Raw genomic sequence first — 10,200 nt, forward strand, 5'->3', positions numbered from 1 at the left:
TCATTTGATTGGGATGTTCTCTTTTATTCTGGAGGGCAAGGGCAGTGACTGTAACATCGAGCGTATTTTGCAGTATTAAACATGTATTTATACCGATTTCATCAGGCTCCGAAAATTCTTCAAAAATAACACAAAGAATGGCCTTCTCAGCTGCCATAGTTGCAACTCTTGCGTCATCAGAACAGGGTGTTCAACGCACCACCGTTTCCGTTTAAAAAAACGCTTTGCACTGTTTTGTCTGAGCTGAACGCAGCCTTGTTTTTTTATTGTAAAATTACCCAACATTTTTGGAAGGAATTGGCAGAATTTATTTTGAATCTAGTAAAGGATAAATACGTTTTTTCTTTAAAGGATATTATTGTGTACTATGAAAACAATGTTAACAAAGGTCTTGAATACACTGTTAATTTATTCATATTGCTGGCGAAATTTTATATACATAAACAAAAATGCTTAAATTCATCCCCAATATTTAAGGTATTTTTAGTGGAATTTGATTGTTTTATATCTTCTCTGAAATTGTTAAAAAACAAAAAGTCATTAACATGTTTAAAATAGCCTATTATGACATTATTTTCAGATCCCCTGTTACTAATTAATGTCACACTCTGTATTGTACTGACTGTCTAATGCTATGCTCTGTTTGTAATCTGTTCTATTTTCATAAAAAAAAAAAATAGGCCTATGTATAAATAATGTATTTAATATATTAAAATAAATATATTATTTTTGTATAATAATAATTAAACACTGCGTCGTCAGAGTTGGTATGTGGCTTTATCACTTGCACTTAACATTTTATGAAAATCAAACTCAAATGGAGTTAACAAGGTTTTTGACCAGCGAATGATGGAGATCTGTGTTTTGTCTGTCATTACAACGGCCGCATCTGAGGCAGCAAGTGCATCGCATTATACGCTTTCATCAAATTACAGGTTATAACATTTATTGTAGCTATATGGGCGCTTAGTTTTTCATGTCGTTTAATGCACTTGGCCAAAATCTCATGATAGACGAAGAAGCGCTATATGCACAGGATATTTAAAACGTAGCTAAAAGTAGCCTATTGGTTACAACTAGACAGCAAAAGCTATTCTCCGCTCGTCAAACACACAAAAAAACATTAGCCTTTATAGACATACACTCTAAAAAAAAAAAAAGGTTCTTTAGCGGTTCTTTGGAGTCGATGAGGTGCTATATAGCACCACTACCGTAAAACCTGTAAGCCCCTGTATAGTTCTTTAAAGGTTCTTTAACTCTCTCTTAGTCTCTTAGTTTAGTTGGGGAAAGGGTTAAAACAACATTAAAATACACTGTATTTCTTGAAGATATAATTTTTTTTTGCCCCCAAGGCCCCCATAAGGAAATATTCCATGGCCTCCACATGAGACCTTTGACCTAAAAAAAAAAGGGATTCAAAACAGCTTGTGCCATTGTAGTAAATTCATAGCAAACATATGAGAGTGGAGTAACATATCTAAAACATATCTTATTTACAGAGACCCCACAATTCCAACCATGAGCAAGCATTTCGTATTAAAATGTGTTTTTGACCGGGACTACATTTGACCAGAGCACGTAGCCAAAGCCACTGGAAGGCAAGCTTGCAACCTTTAGCCAAAAAAGCATAAACAGCTAACTTTAACACTTTAACTTTGGTGGTAGGCAAGGAAGGAGACCAGAAACCATTGTATGATTAAGTCATTACACTTTTGTCCATCTTTGAAACGCCTCTCAGGCATACAAGTTCAGCGCCTTTCTCTTTGAATGGGGAAACATCAAATTCTCTAAAACTGTCTGCCAAGTTTATGATTAAATGTCATATTTGAAATCACCAATAACAATCACTCATACACTCTAAAAAATGCTGGGTTGTTCCAACCCAACTTTGGGTCAAATATGGACTAACCCAACTTTTGGGTTAAAAATGTAATGTAAAAATTTAACCCAATGGTTGGGTTAGTCCATATTTGACCCAAAGTTAGATTGAAACAACCCAGCATTTTTTTAGAGTGTAGGATAGGTTCTATCCAGGGCATAGCCCAGAGAGATTAATGTAGGAAATTTTTTTTTTTTTTTTTTAAAGTGACAAGTATAATTAATTTAAATTTGCACTTACAAATTGCATAAATAATATTATGAGAATATTTTTAAATATAAAATGTAGAACACGGAAATATGAAATAACAGAAAAAAATAGACTGATACTTTTAAAAGTGAGACCAAAATTACCAGTAGGTGGCAGCAAGCCACTGTTTTAATGACTGAGTCGTTGAGTCCTTTATTCAGTCGAGTCCTTCAAAACGGCTAATTCATTCAGAAACGAAGTAAGAAACTTTTTTTTAAAGAATGGTTTGTTCAAAAAAGGCAGATTCATTCAGTAACAGAACTGCAGTGAAACGCACAACATGACTTTGGAACCACTTTTACTAGGGCAAAAAGAAATTTTTTTCAAAGACACTCTACGATTTAAATCACTTATTAACTTCTAGTTTATTGAATTATGTTGCCCTGACTCAGTGAAGTCTGCCACAGACAATGCTAAATGCTAACCAATCTGTTCATTCTTAATGCATGTGTGTCATAGAAAGTCTGTGCATATAATACCATAATTAAAAGTGTATTTATTGCTATAACAGTAACAATAGTCTAATTTTCACAGATGCTGAGATCGGTATTATGAATTAATAGGCTATAGTAAGTTACAGTTGCTCGAAGCAGTTGCATTTTCTGTTTAAGTGCTGATTTAATTGAATTATAATACTCATGAAAACTCAACTCGACACCGATCGGTCTGCGCAGCGCTGCTAAAACACAAATAATCTTTTTTATTGCAATAATAACGAAGATCATTTTAAAAAATACAGTACGCACAAAAAAACCTGAAAATAATGCATGTACAAAACACTCTAAATCTCTGTGGTGCTGATTTGGCGGTATGCAGGGAAAGAAGGAGACCAGAGGACAAAATGGACTGAAATTTGCCTGTCGAATATTATACATCGTAACAGATTGAATATTCTTGAAGTGAATTCTGGAAGGTGAATATGAATGATTGAATTTGTAGTTATGAAAATGTGTGTGAAATATTTTGAATTGAAATATTCACAGCTTAAATAGACAACTATATGTTAAATTTCAGGACCTAAAAAAGTAAGTGGGAGAACTTGCACAATTGGTGGCTGACTAAATACTTTTTTGCCCCACTGTATGTCATTATTTTTGGGTGGGGTGTTATGAATGACGAGTTATGAATGAATGAAATGCCTTTGTCCACTTGAGAAACGGTGTCTCTTCCACGGCTCGGTATGCTTTCAACTAGTTTTTTTTTTGTCTCGAGTACGACACTGTATGACATTCACGGTACATGATTTGACTGATTTCATAACCGTTGGTCAAATTCAAAAATGAAACTTAAATTAAATCATCTTTGAGAGCAAGTGGGCCCCCTGGTGTTTCGGGGGCCCTACGCAGCTTGCATACTTTGCTTATAGGGAGGATCGGCTCTGGTCTGAATCATCTGTCCAAACTGTTTCAATAAAGTCCTATGTAGGAAGTTGTTTGTTAGGGTTTTTTTTCTATGAATTTTCATTGTTTATTGAAATTCAGGTGTCCCAGTTTTGTTGCAGCAGTAATTCAGCTCATAAAACAATTGTAACGTAAATATAATTTTGAAATTTGAAATGAATCGTGAACAAAAGATTCAGATTATGGAAAATGTTTTGTTGACGACACCGGACATCGACATCTTGGCTTTTGTATCAGATAAGAAGTTTGACCAACAAAACAAACAACGTCGACAACATTTGTGATATCCACATCAGCATGCAGAAATATTTGTTATAATCATTTATTTTATGAAGGACTGTACTGTGTGTGTAACGGGGCTGATGAGACGTGAGATGTGTGGATCCATCTGCAAGTTTTTATTAAAGAGACGTGGTATAACAGGCAGGGTCGAACAATGGCAAACAGGTATATGGCGGGCAAAAACACAAGAATAGTCCTAGGGCTAGCGTAGGTCACCGATCGGCAGACAGAATCACAGGGGCGAAACGAGAGGGAAAAATCCAGGAAAACAGGCAAAGATCAGAAACCGCAAAAACAGGCAAGGCAAAACAAGGAAACCACAGAGACTCGGAAAGGGGTACAGGCTAAACAATACTCAGCAGAGAAAGGTGGTTAGAGTGGGTGTTATATAGTGAGTGAGGTGATTAGAAACAGCTGTGTGCAATGAGTGCAATCAGTGCAGTGTGCAAATCATGCAAAGAATGATGGGATATGTAGTCCGGGGTGCTATGCAACAGTTTGTGTTGTGCGAGAGTCAATGTAATGGAAAGGTTGACCTCTGGTGAATAAACAGAAGTCCATGGACCGAATTCGTGACAGTGTGCTGGTGTTATTGCCTCCTTAATATTAATCGCTTGTATTCCTCATTTGTAAGTCGCTTTGGATAAAAAAGTGAACAAATGTAACTATAAATCTAATGCAAAGTTTTTTCTCAGGCTGAGTCTCTCTTCTTCTTCTTCTTGTTAGTTTTATGGTGGTTATTAGTTTTAATTTCAATTCTCTGTGAGTATGTGCTGTACATGTGGAAGAATTGACAATAAAGCAGACTTGACTTGACTTGACCTGGTGGATTGCAACCATGACTTATCAGGTGCATACCTCCACCTACTGTATCAGAGTATGCAGCATGGATTATATCTCAATGAATGCACTTTACATTATCAAAATAATAATAATAATAATAATAAAAATAATAATAATAATACAAATATATATATATTATTATTATCGCACTACTATCCAAATACTATAATATACCCCTGTATCCTTCAGTTATTCCACAACAGCATCCTGTGCATTTTTAACCCCTTCTCCTGTTGTTCCCAAAACACCCTCAAGGTTCCATTTTCTTCCTGTCTGACTTATCTTTTGGTTTAATCTAATCCTCTCTTCCCTATACTTCCTACAATGTAACAATATATGTTCTGCATTTTCTGTGATTTTACATTCCATACATTCATCTGATTTACTTTTACCTAACAAAAACAATGTTTTATTTAACCCTGTGTGGTCAAACCTCAGCCTGGTTAGAACTAACTCCTCCCTTCTATTCCTGCATTCCCACTCTGTGCGTTGATCAATTTCTGTATACCATCATATTATCCATGTCCCATCTGTCCTGCCATTTCTTCATCATTTATTTTTTAATTATTGCCTTAGCTTCTCCTTTACCAAAGGGAATATTTATAATATCGCTCGCCCTGGTTGATTTCTTTGCTATTTTGAGTCTCTCTTCGCTGAGCACGAAAGCGGATATAACGACATTCGCTAACCAGAGTTGCCAAGTCTGCATATTATATGCTACTTTGGACTTCTTTTTTTGGAAAGTTGTGTGACAAAATCTCGGGTCGTGGGTTGTGGTTTTTGGGTCTTATTTAAAAAAATCTCCAATGCATTGAATGACACTCTGTCTGCTAGCAGTTAATATCCAACCAGTGCAATAATATAAATTCTGCAGCTTAATTTGCCAAATGTTCCGACCCCTCCTACCCCTCATTGGAGAAAATCACGTTCAAAAAGAAGGCGCGCGATGCTGTAATCCTATACAATCTAAGCGATGATAGAAGTATACGTAGAGGAGTGGGATGACTTTCTTTTAGCCAAATTGTTTTATTTTTACAATGTTTTTGTAATGTATTAATTTTCATCAGGGGTTGTAATAAAAAACAAGTAGTCCTATAGGCCTACTACTATGAGTAAATATGGTTCGAATAGCCTGTATTTTAGTAGGCTATATGTGGCTATGTTACAGCTCCCCTTTGAAGCTCTTGTGTTTTTCTCCTTTTCCATCTCTCCAATCCTATTCTGCTCACAAGTGATTGGAGATGTTTTGTTCCCACTTTTGTTGCAGTTTGCTGATTTTTGTAAAATAGCTTTTCAGATAAAAGAGTGGTTTCAGTTTAATATGTTGCAGGAATCCAACTTAAACACAGAGCCATGGTCACTCCAGGCTCCCTCTGCAAATGTCAGCCACTTCTTCTTCTTCTTCTTCTTCTTCCGTTTTTTGGCACGTTACATCCTGTGTGCATATCGCCTACCTACTTATTTATAATCAATTTCTTCCTTGTTTTTGCTTTTCCTGTTTTTACACACGTATATACACAAATATTCCTAATTAAATAATTATTCAATGCTCCATCCCATTCCTTCTTCCCAGGCTCCACCTGGCGCTGCGTGTTCATGTCAGCCACTTAATCCAGCACAGCTGGGACATCCCAGACTGCACCTGCAAAAGAAAAAAGACTTTTGAAAAGAAAAGCGGATTCCCTTACAGATGACCAAAGCAAAAAGAAAAAAAAAAAAACTGTGAAACGAACTATAAAACCAAATTACACCATCCAGGCGGGAGAGGACAGGCTTTTGATTATATCAAATATAAATAGTGGTGACAGCACATGGAAGCCCAAGCGGAAGGGACGTAAGAAAGAGAAGGTAAATGCAAAAGGCAAGAGTAAAACCTCTACTAACAAAACCAAAAAAGGACCAGTAAAAGCAAAAATTCCCAAAGTCACAGAGTAAATTATTGATGAAAATGTTGATTTGGAGAATTAATGCTGATAGCTTTGACTGCTGGGGTCAAAGTTTGCCAACAGAGGTCCTGGTGAAAATCTTTCAGTTTGCAGTTCTCCAGGATGGAGCCATACCTTTTCTGTGCAGGTGAGGCACGTACTCTGTATTTGTGCTATTCAGTTTCTGTCCAACCAGGCTACAGATACTATATTTGCTTTATGTTTATAGTTAATTTGTTTGCTGTCTTTAAAGGGTTGGCAGAGTTTGCCATCTATGGAATGGAGCTGCATCCTCTACGAACCTGTGTCAATTGGCTACTGCTGGATTGAACCCAGTAGAGTCAATTACCTGGGACAGAATAGAAGATTAGGAACACTATAGACTGGCTAGCTGAAAAACAAAAGTATTTTTTCAACTGGAAGAACTTATGAATCTTTTTAATGTGAGATAACGCATAGCAAAGCCACATCTATGCAAAATAGCTGAGTTTTGTTGTGTCTGTTTCCTGCAGATTGTCTCAGTTGAGAGAGTTTTCCCTTTGCCACTGGAAAAAACATGTTGATTATGTAATTCAGGTAATAATAATCCATCTGCTGTGAAATTTTGTGACTGCTATTTGAATCTGTTTTTGATTATGTATGTGCTCTGTTTTTCCAGAAAGTTTCACAATCATGCACCGATCTTCATTCTCTCAAGCTGTCTTACTGCACAGGAATGACAGAAACAGCCTTCCAAAGCCTTGGCGCTTACTATCGATCATTAGAGAATATAAATTTGCAATACTCAGATTGTATGCAAACTGTTTACTTAGATTTGAAGAGACAGTTACCTAAAAATGAAAATTCAGTTTTATTCCCCTTCATGTCATTCCAAACCTCTGTATGGCTTACTTTCTTCCACGGATCAGAAAAGAAGAAATGTTGATATAGTAAGTATAGTCAGTATAAAGTCACATATATTAAAACCATGGAGTCACAGTCAAAGGGGTATTGGAGTGACTGACACGAGGGGAAGTAAATGATTACTGCTTTTTCTTTTTCTTTTTAATGTAGACTTTTCCTTTAAGAATGTTAAGTATTTTGTCCATTTTATTAGTATACCACACACATTCATTCATTTTATTTGACACAGCATGTTTCACTGCTTCACTACATGCTACCCCTTATACCTGTTTTTGTGTCTTTTTTCCTCATACAGTTTAATGTTGATGGTCTGGTGTCCTTCCTTGAGGCATACGGCAACCAAATAAAGAAAATTGACTTCACACACAGCACCAAGAGTGACAAACTTCTCAGTGCTTTGTCTGTAAGTTGATATTAATCTTTTTATTTTATGTGTTGATTCTTAATGGATTTTTTTTAACCAAGTTTAAAGTAACTTGTTCATTTAATCCAACCAATCAGCAGCAGTGGAAACCTATATAAACCACTCCTTACCTCGGTTCTCTGACAGTTCTTTTGGCATGCCACGTTTTTCTTTGATTCAGCTAGGGAGGTCCTGTGGGTGTACGTGTTCATGCCAAGTCTCAAGCTTGAGCCATCCACCAAGGATAGCAAGCCAAATATGTTTACTTCCTCTGCCATTTAAAGATGATGTAAATTTTATAAAATGTCTTTATTATATGAGTATGTGAACTGAATGTCTGTTTTTTTGATGATGCAAATGTCTCTGAAATTAAAGAAAGGTTGCTGTCCTGAGCTCAGGCTGCTGGAGATCAATACTAAAATAGATGGAAGATACTGCCAGCTTCCTATCTGTATTCAGGCTTTGCAGATTGGATGCCCTAAACTTCAGGTATTAAACTAAAATGTGCTGTGATCATTATGTACACAAACAAAATCTATTATCACTCCTTATATATTTTTTTAATTGAATAAGCTTTAGTTTCATTCATTAAATTACATTAATTAAAAATGATAAAAATGATTTAAAAGAAAAATAGTGCGCTGGAGGTGATTGCATAGCTGTCATTTTTTCAACTGAGTGCACAGTTACTGTTTGAAATTCTAAACAAAATTTGCACACACTACTGCAAGTTTTATTAATGGTGACATGTTCCGGAATGAGAATTTATAAAAACTGCAGTACAAATATAAATTATTACAATCTAATTTTTATTTTCTTTTAAATTATTTTGCAATTTAGACTTTTGGGTTGATGAATGTCACTCCAGTTCCTAAAATGATCCGCAACACACCCAGTTCAACGTCTGGTTTTCCCATGCTAGAGGAGCTGTGCATTGCCACTTCCTCTCACTCTTTCATGACCGACAATGACCTGAACAATGTGCTCCATGGCTCCCCCCACCTGCGTGTGCTGGACCTACGCGGTGGTTCCCGCATCACAGCCACTGGCCTCTGTGCTCTGCCTTGTGAGAGTAAGTCTTGATTTTGAAATAAGAAGAAAGTGAACGTTGATGAGCCTCATGCGTTGGTGAAAGTGTAATCTTCACCACACACATATGAACATCACATAGTTTGATGGACATTCCATCAATTTATTCTTATAGTTCATAGTATGGAAGTATCTGATCATAATATGCTGCTTTTCCTCTAATTTGCTTCCTTGTCTTGTGTAGGACTGGAGTGTCTGTATTGGGGCCTGTACTTCAACATCAATACCATGGTAGCATCCAAGAAAGGAATACACATGCTTGCCCACAAATGGAGCAGCACCCTCAGGGAGCTTGATTTGGCCAATCAGCCATTTTCAGAAGAAGACATGGAGATTGCCATGGGACATCTTGCAGATGGTGGTGGAGTCAATTTGTTCTGCTCCCTGAACCTCAGTGGTACTAATATCACTTCATCTGCACTCAGGTAATGATGTAGCTGTGCATATACTGTACATATGGTACCTGCCAAAAGATAGAAAGTGCATGTATTTTCTTAATTTTCAGTAGGTCGGTAAAGATGTTCTGGTACCATTTTTAATGTTTCACAGGTTATTAATAAGACAGTCTTCTTGCTGGTATCTGCTCAAAGGACTCAAAAGAGTATATCATGGTCAAGGAGACATTCAGCTACTACTGGACAAATTAGACTGAACATACAGTGGGTACGGAAAGTATTCAGACCCCCTTACATTTTTTACTCTTTGTTATATTGCAGCCATTTGCTAAAATCATTTAAGTAAAAAAATTTTTCCTCATTAATGTACACACAGCACCCCATATTGACAGAAAAACACAGAATTGTTGACATTTTTGCAGATTTATTAAAAAAGAAAAACTGAAATATCACATGGTCCTAAGTATTCAGACCCTTTGCTCAGTATTTAGTAGAAGCACCCTTTTGATCTAATACAGCCATGAGTCTTTTTGGGAAAGATGCAACAAGTCCCCTGATAGCTCAGTTTGGCCGGACGGCCAGCTCTAGGAAGGGTTCTGGTCGTCCCAAACGTCTTCCATTTAAGGATTATGGAGGCCACTGTGCTCTTAGGAACCTTAAGTGCAGCAGACATTTTTTTGTAACCTTGGCCAGATCTGTGCTTTGCCACAATTCTGTCTCTGAGCTCTTCAGGCAGTTCCTTTGACCTCGTGATTCTCATTTGCTCTGACATGCACTGTGAGCGGTAATGTCTTATATAGACAGGTGTGTGGCTTTGCTAATCAAGTCCAAT

The 10,200-nt window shown here is 36.7% G+C and overlaps 1 pseudogene; it reads left to right on the plus strand.

The window, feature by feature from the left end:
• The first annotated feature begins 3,710 nt into the window (after window positions 1-3,710).
• Window positions 3,711-9,625, plus strand: LOC107563709 (F-box/LRR-repeat protein 6-like; annotated as a pseudogene).
• The last annotated feature ends 575 nt before the right edge of the window (window positions 9,626-10,200 follow it).

Source organism: Sinocyclocheilus grahami, unplaced genomic scaffold (assembly GCF_001515645.1).
Source record: "Sinocyclocheilus grahami isolate Dianchi unplaced genomic scaffold, SAMN03320097.WGS_v1.1 scaffold887.1, whole genome shotgun sequence".
Lineage (NCBI taxonomy): Eukaryota > Metazoa > Chordata > Actinopteri > Cypriniformes > Cyprinidae > Sinocyclocheilus > Sinocyclocheilus grahami.